Raw genomic sequence first — 15,817 nt, 5'->3', positions numbered from 1 at the left:
AACTTCTTTCCCCACATACTGATAGAAGAACGCTCTTTTTCTCCACTTCAGCTCGTATTATTCCTCTGACGATACGCTCAACACTTGTTTCTAGACCGTGTTCAGAACGTTTTATTTTCACTGGGCTTGTTGTCTCCTCTGTATAACCACAGCTGTGGTGCTTTGGTGATTCTCTGAGCAACCTGGAGAGCACACAAACGGGACTATTGTTTGTTCTTCATTCAAACCGTATCATGCAGCTTTAAACACAACAACTGTTGTGGATTTATGGCTTTTTAAACTGTTTTGGATACATGAACGAAACCGTCTTGCCACATGGACTCTACATCTCTTTCTTTACATATTTACATCTCTTTCTTTATGTGCATTTATTTTGTTCGTTGCAATACATGAGATTGATTTAAAGTGTGTATTCCCCTTTCTGCTCATCTCTTGGCACTGCAGGGCTTGGTAATGATATGAGAGGGGGTCACTATGTTTTAGATGTGTCCAAAATTTAATTGCTCTTTTTTGTGGATACTGGCCTAATTCTGCCCTGCATGCATTATTTGTAGTTTTCCTCTGGACATGTAGGAGAATCTTACAGAACTCTGCATGCAGGGTCTCAGTGGGGTGTTTATCCCATTGAGTGAAGTCTTGGTTTGTAAGTGGACCCCACACCTCGCTGCCATAGAGTGCAATTGGTTCAATAACACACTCGATAAGTTTAAGCCAAATTTTAATCGGTATTTCGGTTTGGATATTTTTTTTAATGGCATAGAAAGCCCTGCGTGCTTTCTCTCTCAGCTCATGAACTGCCTCTTTAAAATGTCCAGTTGAACTCATTTTTAAACCGAGGTAATTGTAGTGTGTGCAGTCTCTCTCTCTCTCTCTCTCTCTCTCTCTCAGCACGTTTTAAAAACAACCGCAGTGCTGAACATGTACATGATGACAATGAATACAAAGCAAGCAATAATAAGAACAGAGTAAAAACAATGAACACTAGAATGGCACTCGGAGAGCGTAGACCTCCGCCAAGGTGCCTGACTTTAAAAACAGATCACAGCTCACAGCTGGCGGTACCGTGAGGTGGTCGGCTTGTTATTAACACGGTGTGTTTCCGTGTAACGTATCGGCGGATGCCTCTCTCATTCAGCAGCCTTGTTATGTCTGTATAACGTTACACTACGTCGTCTCTCATCCCGTCATCTACCGCTTTTTTTTCTTTCTCACCGCGGACGGACAGCAGCTCCCGTCGCACCTCGATGTCTCGCCACACATCCACACACGTATCTCTCTGCTCTCAGGAGGAAGAAGGCGGGGTCACGCGTCATCAACGTGTCATCAGCTACACTGCACATGTGTTATACCCTGTGGTCTTAATGCTCAGGCTGATTGGAATTCTTAAAAGAAAATCCTGAATCTGGATCATGATCCGGATCGCCACCAAAATCTAATGGATTGTTCATTGTGCTACACTCCACCCCTCCAAAACAATTCATTCAAATCCTTCACGAACTTTTGCAGTAATCCTGCTAACAGACAAACCAACGCTGATGAAAACATAACCTCGGGCCTTGAAGGAGGTAATAATGTGAATATAATAGCAGTAAAGGAGTTGCAGCTCAACAGAAAATTAACTTAATGAAACGCCAGCAAAAAGAGGTTCAACTATTCTGTTTGTCTGAGCTGTTGATATGAAAAGGTAAGCTGTTCCAGAGGTTAGCGGCGGAGGACTAAATTTAGATATGATTTTACTTGCATCTTGCACATCAGTATCTGATTCTAGCTAGCTCTAATGTGCTAAAATGCTGACTCATATCCGGGCTTTAGGACTCATTCCTGTAGCACTCTATAGCTAGTGAGCTAGGCGACATGCATTCCCAAGACCCCCAACAGATCACGTCAAAGTTGCAACTAATTGTCATTGGTGATCTTTCCCCCTTAATCACTGAGATTGAGAACGGTTGACACCTTCATTACTCCCCTAGTCTAGCAGCCCCTTAAAGGGAGCAGCTGGTGGCCAAACGGAGGCTCGGCTCACTCTGTTCTGTCCTGTTACTGCTGTTGAGGGAGATGAACATCAGACTAAGGTGCCGTTTGCAGTCTTAGCTCCCCCCCGCGACGCTCGTGCAGCTTTATGTGAAGAGCGTAGGATACGGTGTGTGTGCGTTGGCATGCTGGAGGATCACACGTGGGCCAATTGTTTGGTCACCGTAACTTGCGGCTCGAGGAACGAGGAAACTGGTGCTTCCTGTGTGACGTAGTTGGCTGTACGTGGCGGAGGAGGAGCTCTGTTGCCACTGCTGTTTTTGTCCCTTAGTTATTTATTTTATTTTTCCTATTTCTGGTTATTAAGTTATTTTTGGTTGTATTGGGCTTTTGTATGTTGATTTATTTTTAATAATCTGTTTACCCGTTTACCTCTAACTTCTGCATTTGTGGTTAGTGTGTTTTGCTTTTGTTCATTTGCTTCTTTCTTTTTGTTTAAAGTGGTGGCCCAACACCAACATAGGTTTCTTGCTGTAATAGGGGAGGGGGCATTTATTTAGTTTATCTGTAAACCAGCTGTTGTGGAGGTAATCGGGAAGTGAACATTCCTAGCTCTCTGCCAGTTAACAGGACGGTTGGGTTGCTATATCCTTGCAGGTGGTTGGTCAGTGGGTGGAGGGATTCTTCTTGTGTTGGGGTTCTTATTGCATGAGGCTTGCTGTGTCCTCCTAACCCCTGTGTGCTCTTTACCTTGCAGTGTGAGTGGAAGTAACTGTGTGTTTTTCCAACTACTGGTGGTGGTGAACTGTTCTGCATTTCCTCTCCCCTCACTCCATTCCTGCTGTGGGTTTCCCTGGCACCCTTCCTCCTGTACTGGTAAGGTTAGTGGTGTAGGGACATTTTTAAAAACACTTTAACTCTATTTTTGTAATAAAGGACATTATTTTTCTAGCCTGGCTTCTCTTGCAGCTTTTATCATTGCAGCAACTAATCACCATCTTTTAATTCAAATAAAAGTTATTTGATTTTGAAACTTGAAACTCACGTCTCTGCCCCGTCTCTTTATCAAGGAACTTGTGTAACTTGGTTGGGTTATGCTCTGGGTGAAATTCCCAGAGTGGCGTTGTCGGGTTGTAATAGCCTGGGTTTCTGCTAAGTGCCCGGGTTACATAATAATTATGAATTTTGTAATGGAGTTATTAAAACAGATTGCTCCGTCCTGGCCGAACAGTCGCCGTCGGTGCAGAGAAGGCGTCATGGTCTCAGTGGTCACGCTGTCCTGCAGCTGAGTAGAGCCTCACTTCTGGATATTTTGCGCATGCTTACTTTGAGGAATTGATGTAAGCACAAATTCTCAATTCATATTTGAGTTGTGACATACATCTTTCAAAATGATTTCCTTAAATTTGAATAACATAGTTTAAGATAAAATGTGCATGTTAGAGCCATTTGTTCAGTAGAAATATCTGTGGTTAATTTACATTTTGTTTTATTTGCTTGAGATAAATAACTCTGTAGTTTCACTGCAGTGTGCTCAATAAGGACCAATTGTGACTGCAGCCAGTCCTGTATTCTGATTGGGCGAAAGCTAAATTGTGCTGCATGTGCTCGTTAAACGATTCAGTTGAAGCCATGGAGCCTGGAGAGCACACTAGTCTTTGACCGTGCTTAATATACCGTGCTTAATATTACTGTTCTTGGTTTTTTACTGCTTATGTTTTTGATATTTTGTTACCATTTTTGTATTTGAAGACTAAAGAAAGATTTTCAGTAACCGGTTGAAATGAAGAACATGGACTACGGAGTTTTATTGAAACACACGTCAACTACATGCTTGGACTGTATAGCTTAAGTGGGCATCTAAAGAAATAGACGGAGCCACACTTACATTAGTCAAAGACTAAGCTCGTTAAGGAAACGAAGCATATGGATGGACCCTTTGTAAAGAGACGTGGATTATGGACATAATTCTTCACGTAACAAGGATATAAGAGCCACGTTGATTTTCATCGCTGTGCACTAAAGGAAAGTGAGTACATGAAGATCTCAGTCTACAATGTCCTTACATTCTGGAGCCATGTTCAATTAAGCCTCAAGTCGTTTTGCAACTAAGCTGCAGTGGTCATTCTTTGAAGTGCACATGTTAAAACTCTTGAAAACGTCTGTGGACATATTGTGGAAGAGTGAGAAGCTGTCGTTTTGAAGAAAACAAGACAGTTTGTGTGCATTAAACCTTGGCAAGAGTGACGCCGTAGATAATGGAAGTTGCAGGAAACGGCCAGAAGAGGGAGCCAAAGCCCACGGCAAAGGCTGTGGAAGAAAAACTGAACAGGCTTAAGAATGAAAGAAAAGGCAAGCTGGCTCATCTCACTCGTAAAAGAAGGGAGACTGAAAATCTCAAGAAAGATAAAATTAATAATGAAATAATTAAAGATGAAGCATTATTTATCTTTTGGAAGTTCTTTAGAGAATTTAAAGAGTTTAATGCAGAAATATGAACTCTTCTAGAAGACGAAGATAAAGAAGAGGAGCAGTGTAACTGGTACATGCCCAAATGTGTGGACTTTGAGAACTTTGTTCAGGAAACAGAGGACTGGATTGAAAAGATTAAGAGACATCCTGAAGAAGAGAATGATGATGGCAATAAATATGAGGATGATGATGACATAAAGCCAAGTGATAGCATCTCAGAGGTCATCAGTCGCACATCCAAGAGAAGCTCTGTGCTTAGCCATGCATCACAAGCATCCAGTGCAAGTTCTGCTCGTTTGAAGCTGCAGGCAGAGCGGGAAGAGCTGTTAGCACGTGCTGCCTTTCTTAAGAAACGTCAAGACATTGAGATGGAAGAAACACGCTTAAAGGCGCGCAAAGAGCAAGTGGAGCTAGATGCCAAGATTGCTGCATCAGACGCCAAGATAAAGGTGTATGCAGATTATGAAGATGGTCAAGATGGCATGAATGAATATTACGAGTCAAAAAGCAAGTACAAAGTGGGTTTAAAGGACATGTATGTTAAAGATGAAGATGGTGAGACACAAGTGAGTTTCCCAGCACCTGTAGGCCCAAAGCACCCAGCTCAGACTGCTAATGATCATCACAGAGCTTCGCCTCTTAAAGCAGCCAGGTCAGCAGTACCTCCCCCTCAGAGAGCAGCTAGTTCAGTAGTACCTCCAGACCCTTCACAGCAAGCAGGTTCCTCTGATGGCATCTCCAAAATAATGCAGCGCCAGAATGAGATAACAGAAATGCTAGTCAAGCAGCAAAACATGTCACAACTCCCACAGAGAGATGTTCCAACTTTCTCAGGAGATCCACTCAGCTACCGTTCGTTTATAAGGGCATTCGAACAGACTATTGAGAACAAGACTGCTAGTGCACAAGATAGGTTGTTCTACCTGCAGCAGTTCACAAGTGGAGAACCTCTTAACCTTGTTCGTAGTTGTGAACACATGTGGCCAGATGAAGGTTACAGAGAAGCTAGGAGGCTCCTTCAACAACAGTATGGAGATGAGCTGCGAATAACCACAGCCTTGATGAATAAAGCTCTTGAATGGCCTCAGATAAAATCAGAAGACAGGAAAGCATTAAATGCATATGCTTTGTTCCTCATAGGATGTCGAAACACTATGAGTGATGTGGATTACATGGATGAGATGGACAACCCTAGCAATATGAAGACTGTCATCTCAAAACTCCCCTTCAAACTAAAAGAACGGTGGAGAAATCGAGCATATGAAATCCAAACAAAAACAGGAAGAAGAGCCAGGTTTTCCGACCTGGTAGATTTCATCAACTGGCAAGCAAAGGTCAGCAACGACCCACTTTTGGGAGATATTTTGGATGTCAGCGTAGAAGGAAAGTGGAAGCCTAAGATAAACATTAAGACAAGTAACCCCAAGAGCATCAGTTTTGCTACAAGTGTCTCTCCGGCTGGAAGACACAGTGGTGCTCAACAACCACAAGAGAAGAAGTATGGTTCAGCCAAACTATCTGATGTTTTCCAAAAACCCTGCATGTACTGTCATAAAAGCCACACCTTGGAGTTTTGTGAGAAGATAAAAGAACAGACTCCCAAAGACAGAATCAAATTCTTAACATCACAAGGACTCTGTTTTGGATGCCTCACACCAGGTCACATGAGTAAATATTGTCGTAAGAGAATGCAATGCCAGGAGTGTTCAGGAAAACACCCAAGCATTTTGCATGTTGTGAAGGAATTCCCAGTTCTGTCCGAAAAGGATGAAAATAGGAATACAGAAACTACTAACGCGGTCACAAGCGCCTTCGTAGGAACAGAACATGAAAGCAGCAGAGACACTGGGGCAGGTAATGGAGAAAATATCCTTTCCATAGTACCAGTGAAAATAAAGTCCAAAAGAAGTGACAAGGTGATCCAGGTCTATGCGTTTTTAGACCAAGGAAGCACAGCAACCTTCTGTACCGATGAGGTCAGGCAGCAGCTTAACCTCCGAGGAAGGAAAGCGGAACTCTTACTCACTACTATGGCATCAGAAAAGAAGGTGAGCACTCACGTTCTGTCAGATCTGGAAGTATGCAGCCTGGAAGGGAAGAATTACATAGACCTTCCGCAGGCGTTCACTCAACCAAGTATACCAGTGAAAAAAGACAACGTTCCTCTTCAGAAAGATGTGGATCGATGGCCTTACCTGCATGAAGTTCGCATCTCGCATATCGAAGCAGAAGTCGACTTGCTTATTGGTACTGATGCCTTTAAAGCCATGGAGCCCCAGCAGATAATAAACAGCAGATGTGATGGGCCGTATGCAGTGAAGACTCCTCTTGGATGGGTCATCAACGGTCCACTCAGAGGCACCACTACAGCCAACCTAGAAATGGTGAGTCACTCAGTCAATCGCATTTCAGTATCCAATGTGGAAAACCTGTTGACTCAGCTGTACAATGCAGACTTCCCAGAGAGAGGATACGATGATAAGACTGAGATGTCACAGGAGGACCGTCAGTTCCTTGACTCAGTGAAAGGATCAACACAGCTAGTTGATGGTCACTACTGCATCGGACTACCACTGAAAGACAAAGACTTAAAAATGCCTGATAACAGATCTTTAGCCGAGCAGCGCCTTACAAGCCTCATAATGGGAAAAATCGTCAAGATAATGCCAGACTCGAAAGGAACCGTCCGCAGTGTCTGTGTTCAGACGAAGACAAGCACATTGGAGAGACCCATAACTAAGATATGCCTCTTGGAGGAGGCATTGTGAAGATCAAAAGAGACTGAATAAGTTAAAGACATTTATCTGTTTGCGATCTGTTTAAACAAATTTACATTTTGTTTAATTTGCTTGAGATAAATAACTCTGTAGTTTCACTGCAGTGTGCTCAATAAGGACCAAGTGTGACTGCAGCCAGTCCTGTATTCTGATTGGGCGAAAGCTAAATTGTGCTGCATGTGCTCGTTAAACGATTCAGTTGAAGCTATGGAGCCTGGAGAGCACACTAGTCTTTGACCGTGCTTAATATACCGTGCTTAATATTACTGTTCTTACCTTTTTACTGCTTATGTTTTTGATATTTTGTTACCATTTTTGTATTTGTAGACTAAAGAAAGATTTTCAGTAAACGGTTGAAATGAAGAACATGGACTACGGAGTTTTATTGAAACACGCGTCAACTACATGCTTGGACTCTGTAGCTTAAGTGGGCATCTTTAAGAAATAGACGGAGCCACACTTACAACGTGGCTGATTTGCAGTCTAATAATACTAACTAGAAAATGCATTTCCTGCTGAAAATGCGTGGGAATGCTGACAGCTGAAAGGACCTGCAGGATCTCTGTTCTAGTCAGCTGCTCGATAGCGGTGTTTTAGTTTTAGTCTTTTCAAGTTATATTGAGTGTAGGGAGCCTTCCTTTAGGCCTGTTTTCATTTAGTGTTCCCCTTCTCCCTTTGAATCGCTTGCGATTTTTGTGGTTATCCTTCAGGAGTAACTTTAAGATTCCCCTGGGGCCTCATGTATAAACGGTGCGCACGTACTAAAATGTTGCGTACGCTGTGTTTCACGCTCACGCCGGGATGTATAAAAGTCAACGTGACGTGAGAATGTGCGAACCGTGCCGCAAATTCTAGACCAGTCGTGAAAATGTGCGGGCCGTCTTCCAAACTCTGTCATCTGGCAGTGTCAAACTATAAAGTACTGAAACTCGCTAAATGCGTAAAATATTTTTTCCACTCAACTTACTGAGTTTTATTTATGATGTGGGATCCAAAAAAACCCCCACATATTTCTTTACTAGTTTGCGCATAATGTTTAACATCAGAAGGCACAACAAAAACACATTTAAACCTATTTTCCAGAGATGACATGCCTTAACCACCGTGTCAAAACCAAAATCGCGTCCTGCACAATGTGGCAGACCAACATGCTGTGTCTGTGCTCCAGAGGAGCTTCAGATGGATGAACCGGACCCTGGCACACCTAACAATGAGCCAAAAGCAGCAGCTTTACAGCGCCGTTTAGATGCAACACACAGAATGTAAAGCAACGAGGTGAGTTGAGACAAACATTTATTTTTCAACAAGGTCTTTTAATATATAACTTATCCCACCAAGAACCTCATTCATTCTTTTTAATTCGTTGCATATATATTCTTCATTGTATTGACAATCTCTCTCTGTGACTCACAGCACAGCGTTAGTGAGGACACGGCCAGACCGCCGCCCCTCAGCAGTCGAGGCTCGGGCGCAGCTGACCGTTCTTCTTTTTGTTCCTTTTCCAGCGTGATTTGCCGTCGTTATTTGGACAATAGGTGACAGCATGGAGCGTGTTTATAGTCATTTGCATAGTTATTAATGGGAGGAGACAAGGCGGACCAAGTGGCACGTGCAGCTGCGCTCAATTTCACGTTCATTGAGATGTATAAAGGAAAGGTACGCAGGAACAGGCGTACGCACAGTTTTATACATGTGGAAATTTCTGTGCTTACGTACTTTTCCAATTTTGTTAGTACGCCATCTTCCAGTGTGAAAGCTGCGCAGTCTTTTATACATGAGGCCCCTGGTCCGCAATTGCGTCCCTCCCCCTGATGGTTAACTTAACGGAAAATGTCCTGGGGTCTCATTTATAACCGTTGCGTACGCACAAAACGGGGCCTGAAATGTGCGTACGCCACTTCCCACGCAACAGTTGTGATCTATAAAAACAAACTTGACGGGAGAATGTGCGCACCGGTACGGAAACTTTGACCCGTGCGTACGCATATTATGGAGGTACCGAGGCAGGGGAAACTGGAGACGCAGATGAATTGAAGCCAGACTGTAGACATTAAATGTCATTATACGTATAATGATACCTCTCACACATTTAACTTCACTTCATACTTATATCCACTTTATCATAAACATTTAAAACAGCAGTGTTCTTTGTGCTAGTGAGCCATAACTATTCCATAAGCACCTTACAAATTGTAAAAGATCAACTCAAATCTCAAAGCAAATTCCGCTCAATATCTCATCAGCGCTGTCTCACCATCATGTCCCCCCCTCCACCACCGGAGCTCAGAGGAGATCTGAGAGGAGAGGACCGGACTACCGACAGTCGCAGTCAGCTGTGGAGCAGCTGATGAAATCATCATCGGTTGTAGAAATCCAAGATTATATCAAATAGCATTAAAGAATGGCAGAACAGAGCGCCAATAGTTTTAATAATATCTTCTAATAGTGTGCAGATATCACCAAGTACCATATTAGTTTTCATAAAGTTGTTGTGTAAAATCGCTGCAGTAAACATGATGTAACCCTCTGGGAAAACCAGTTGTTTCTAAAACATTTAGAGATATTTCCCTCACTGAAAATTCCTTTTATTTAATAAATAACCACATTCTATATTTTATTCTGAAATTAATTTATCATTGTTTATTTTATTTCCGTTTTTGCTCAGAGTTTTAACTTTGCATCAGGATGTGTTCTACCGGTCAAAAACTTGACAACAAATAAGCTCATTGGTTCAAAGTGAAATAACTGTTGCTATTGGTGTCAAACATTCCAAGTGGGAGTGCAATCAGCCCGGTGTTGTTTAACATAATGATAAATGATATATTTGAAAATTTAGATGGATGCATCAAATCAGCGATATATGCAGATGATGGGGCAATATGGATGAGGGGAAGAAATGTGCCATATGTGATGGAAAATATAAGGAAAGCAATAGGGAAAGTAGAGAAATGGTCATATGAGTGGGGATTCAAAATGTCAACAAATAAAACATGTTATATGATATTTACAAAAAAGAGAAACATTAATACTGAGAATTTAACATTATATGGTCAGTTGATGGAGAGGGTGAATGAATACAAATATCTGGGTCTATGGTTAGACAGTAAATATACATGGCATGTTCATATAAAACATCTGGAAACAAAATGCAAAAAAGTAATAAATGTACTACGAGCTGTGGCTGGATGTAACTGGGGGGCAGATAAACAGTCATTGATTGACATATATAGGGCGAACATGAGATCAACAATGGATTATGGTTGTATAGTTTATGAAGCAGCAGCAAAGACATCATTACAAAAAGTGGATAGAATACAGTGTAGAGCATTACGGTTATGTATCGGAGCTATCAAATCAACACCCATTAATGCAGTATTAATTGAAGCAGGAGAGACTACACTGGAATTAAGAAGAGAGAAATTAGCTCTAGCATACTGGGTCAGGTTAAAAGGAAGTGGAGAAGAAAATCCTACAAAGGTAACAATTCAAAACTGCTGGGAATACTCTAAGTTTCAAGGGTATGGATTTGGATGGACAATGGAAGAAAAAGTGCGGACATATGGATTGGAGGCCTTAGAGTTCACCAGGTCGACACCAGTAAGCAGCGTACCCCCCTGGCTGCTCCCAGAAGTTAAAATAGACATGAGTATCATTGAAAAGAAAAGGGAATGGCAAGTAAATGAAGTGGGAGTTAAAACAAGTGTGTACCTAAGGAACAGCTATAATAATTATCTCAAAATATATACAGATGGATCCAAAAATAAACAGGAGTGTGTGGGAGTCGGTATATATATTCCAGAATTTAAAATATCTATTTCCAAAAGACTTTCAGACCAGGTATCAGTGTACACAGCAGAAATAGTGGCAATCATCATTGCAATGCAGTGGGTTGAGGAGGTCAGACCTGACCGAGTGGTGATATGCACGGATTCAAAAGCTGTTTTGGAAAGTATACATTCAACAAAAGCTGTAAGGCAAGATCTAATCATTGAACTGTACTATAGCTTGCTAAGACTACACAGAGGGGGTATAGATGTATTATTCTGTTGGGTTCCAGCACACGAGGGGGTGAAAGGAAATGAGTTTGCAGATAAACTAGCAAAAAGTTCACTGCAAAAAGACATTACAGTAAAAGTTTTACTTGGGAAAGGAGAAGGAAAAGCTGTGATTAAAAGGAAAGGAGTTGAGATATGGCAGAAAAGATGGGAGGAGGACCAGAAAGGAAGGAGATATTTCAAAATACAAAAGTCGGTCATAACAAAGACGTATAAAGAAAGGAACAGAAGGGAAGAAATCATCATAACAAGACTCTTAATGGCACGTTGGCTTTAATGGGGAAAAGGAACAGTGACAAGTGTGGGGATTGTGGTGATAAAGAAAATGTGGAGCATATCCTAATTCAATGTAAAAAGTATGAGGCTGAAAGAAAAAGACTACAGGACCAAGTGAGAGAGGAGGGACGGGACTGGGATCTGATGGGGATACTGGGAACAGAGGGTGAGGGGGTTGAAGGCACCAGGAAGGCATTATTAATGTTCTTAAGAGACACAGGATTGGTGGATAGAATTTAAGAGTAGGAGTAAAGTGCAAATGACATGATGTTACACACTCTTGTACAGTAGGTGGCGGTATGCACCTTAAAGTTGGTTGCGATCCGCCAGAAACCGAGAGAAGAGAAGAAGAAGAAACATCCCAAGTCCCGCCTCCTCACTCAGGTTAGAGACGCAGTGTGGAAAACACGGAGATTGATGAGAGAGCAGCGGAGAAGCTGGATTTACAGAGTGATATTATTACTACTTATACTTGATATACTACTGAACAGAGAGAAGTAAAACTATATATGAGCCAGTAAGAGCTCCGTCACCTATTGAAGCGACCTGAGAACATCTGAGAGCATCGTTTGATTCTTTTCTTTTCTCGGTGCGTTCCAAACATTAAAGCAGCCGCCGCACATGGCAACACGAGTCAAATGCTCTGAGAGCTGGCATAGCGAAATGTTTTGCCACTGAGCTGTATTCTAAAATGATATTTTGTATTTCTTTGGTGATAGAGGCAGAAAGAAATATGTGTGTGTAATATGTGTGTGTTATTTACATTGTGTGGACAGAGAGGGATTCTTTAGCTGAAGTTCATGGGTTATGAGATTAGCTTGATTCTGTTCATCCCTGTGCTGCTTGTGTGCATCAACGCAAGGTGTCAGTGTTGTGACAGGGAAAGTATTCACATTGCCTTACTCACAATATTCACATATAGTGAGTATTTAATGTTTAAACTGTAGGTTGTTTGCATAATAATCTACAACTCAAATGGGTTCACAATTATGAAATAGTCATTTAATAGTGTTGTTTACACTTTACTATTGAGTGGTTTATAATAATAGTGAGGTTGACATATTTCATATGTTAATATTACGATGCAAGTTAATATTGTGATGCAACAGTTATCCTACATTCATGGGTTAAGCATTGAAAAGTTGTATTATATGTTGATATTGATCAAATTAAACTGTACAGTTAAGAGCTTGGATGATTTGCATATATTGCTATATAAGCCGTGTTATTTTACACAGGCTAGGTTTTCTGGATACCCTTGAACTCCGGATTTGGATTGGAATCTCTCCCTGACGAGGGGGATGGCGAGCTACCCGTGCTGAGCACCTGGATTGAGGAGCGCTTTCAACTTTCATCTGCTTTGCTGTCAGTGTGGTAGGACTGTGGGGAAGGACCTCAAAAGACAATTGGATCTGAACATTTTATTTTGGGGATTACTTTTATTTTTTAGGGTGCACCCAGTTCAATAGACATTTCAAACTGAACAAAACTGAATGTCGGCAGTAATTGTGAATTTATTCTGTGTCAATACAATCATTTTCCCTTAAACTTAATTCTGTGTTCTGCTTACTCATTGTGGTGTCCGATTCCTGTTCATTATTCCTCTCTACGAATCTAGGTTATACTAGTCCAGTGTATACTTATTCATCAGGTGGGTTACAATGACATGACTTATTAATTTATTTATGGTTTATTAGATAGGGACAGATACAGTATACATATAGACAAAATGAAAATGGCTATCCGATGCAACTATCAGACTGTCTCCAGTGCGCCACCGCGCTGCGCCACACACTCTGCCTCCTCCAGTCATCTCCAAACAGCACATCTTCACCAGTATGGAGAGTGTAAATTAACAAAGTGTGTAAATGAAGCCAGTGACAGCTCTCACACAATCGTTACACCATATCGGCATTATCATTATCAGTCCTAATCATAATGCAGGACAAGTTCACTATAAAAACTTAAATAATAAATAGTGTACACCTGTCAAACTTCCTTTTTTCTAATGATATCCAGGTGGGGGATATTACTGATTGTCTTGATCATTTTAAGTGAATGGATCAGTCTGATTGCTGTAAAGATATAAACACAGCGGTGAGACTCGGAACATGCTGCATGGTGCTGGTGGATATACTGGCACTGTGAGGACTACGTGACGTGAATGAGAGAATCAGGAGGGAACAAGTGTTCAGAGATCTCCTCACCTACATACACCTCCATCTCTGTGTCAGAAAAACTCCTTTTCTTGGTCTTCCTCTTGGGAGTTGCTGTGATTCACCGTAAAGAACCACTGATCAACAGGCTCATTCACATGCAGAAACATTCATGAGGTGCTTTGCATCGACCATTTATGGTTGAATGTGGGCGTGTAGTGGGCGGAATATGAGGCGGATCCACGTGCGCACATTTCCAGGTGGACTGTGATTTATAAAGGGAACATTGCGTGCAGGTGTGCGTACGCACAGTTTTATAAGTCAATTTTTTTTTGGCGCACGCCATTTTTAGGCTTTTGTGCACACATACATTTTTAGTATGGATCCTACGCACTGTTTTATAAAAGAGACCCCTGGTAATTTTCTTCCAGGACATTTTCTGTTTTTCTTCAGATGTTTTTTCTTAGAGTGTGGTGGCTGATCAGCACAAGACCTACGAAAAATATGAAAATGTTCTAAAATGTCCCGTGGTACCAGTCCATCTCTCCCCTCATTCACCAACGTTCAGGGGAACCACCCTATGTTTTCCCTGACAATGCAACATTATTTTTCATACTGCCTGCCTGAATATACCTGTATTCTCCCTCCGTCTGAAACGCTCCGCAAAACCAAGCAAACCAACAACGTGCGCACTTAAATCACGTCCAAAACATTCAAATTTGTGGATCCCAAAGTGTAAACGATGTGCTGGAGTATGGCAATGGAATATTTAATTGGATTTCTTTTGGTCAAACTTTGCCTCCAGCAACCCGCTTCCTCAGTTCTTGTATCATGCCGTAACCCGGCCAGCGTTTGCTGTTATACAATAGTATATACATGTTTTTAAAGTGCTATTGCATATCAAAAAAATAAAACAAAAAAATGGATCCTACTGGAGTTGGCACCTTGCCGTGGTGGAGAAGCTTGTGTGTCTCTTTAACCCTGTATTTCAACAGGAGACTGATCTAAGTTTCCTTATAAGTTCAACCAAGTCAGCTTGGTCACAGGTTAGAGACCGGACAAATATCAGCTCCTTTGCTCAGATTAGAAGGCCATTGCAAAAATAAAACATTGTCATATGAACCTGAAGTGCTTACTCCAACTAAAAAGCTCTCATGTCACCTCTGTCAGTTTTACTGCTAGCAATACAACCCAAAGTTCTACCAAAGTTCAGCATCACTTTAACTGTGATTAGAGGTTACTGGCAACCAATAAAAGTATCCAGCGTTATCTCTGTCAGTTTTACTGCTTTATTGGTCGTCATTCTACCATGAAGGCATGGGGGTGAAGTTTGACCCTGAAGTGACCATGCTCCTTTTATTTGGTTTTCACGTTTTTCTCAGTTTAAAAGCTTTTAAAAAGTACACTTAAAAAATGATGAGGTAAATAAATCATGCCTGTGATCTTCTGACATCTGATCTCATCAGCTTGAACGCACCTTGGAAATCATCAAGAGTCGTAAAATCAGTTTTCTGCAACGTTTTGGAAAACCTATTTTGCGGCCAATTTGGAAAGTAGCTGCCGCGTCCGTCAGGGGCCGAATTGGCAGCGCCCCGATATCTATATCTTTTCGTGACATATAACCCTACATCTGTGCCTAATTTGTTGCTTTTATCGCAAAATGCACAATTGTTATGAATATTTCAGCTTAGCTGCCCCGCTGTTACATGAGATTTAGATTTATTTTTCATTTCTTTTCTGTAAATCTTTTAATCTGGAAAGAACTTTGTACTTAAATTTGACAAGTGTTATATAAATTATTATTATTATTACTACACTAGTTGCCTAGGAGACTTATCTCTATTTTCTTATGTAAAATGAAAAAATTAAGCAGTAAAACAATGGCTTATGAGATTTCTTAAAAACAATCTCTGCAGCCTCAGGAGTGTGTGTAATGTGTCACTAGCCTGTCAGTAAACGGCTGCCCGTACAGCGGTCCGTTGCCCACACCGGGTTCCTGTCCCGGGTGAGGAAGAGTTTATGAGAAATGTGGAGCCATCACCAAAGCCTGAGGAGCCAAGAAATATTTTACAACTGAAAACTGAAATGTTTTCAAACATGGAGCAGGTTT

This window comes from Sebastes fasciatus, chromosome 1 (genome assembly GCF_043250625.1).
Source record: "Sebastes fasciatus isolate fSebFas1 chromosome 1, fSebFas1.pri, whole genome shotgun sequence".
In the NCBI taxonomy this organism is placed as follows: Eukaryota; Metazoa; Chordata; class Actinopteri; order Perciformes; family Sebastidae; genus Sebastes; species Sebastes fasciatus.
Note: the sequence above shows the minus strand (reverse complement) of the source record.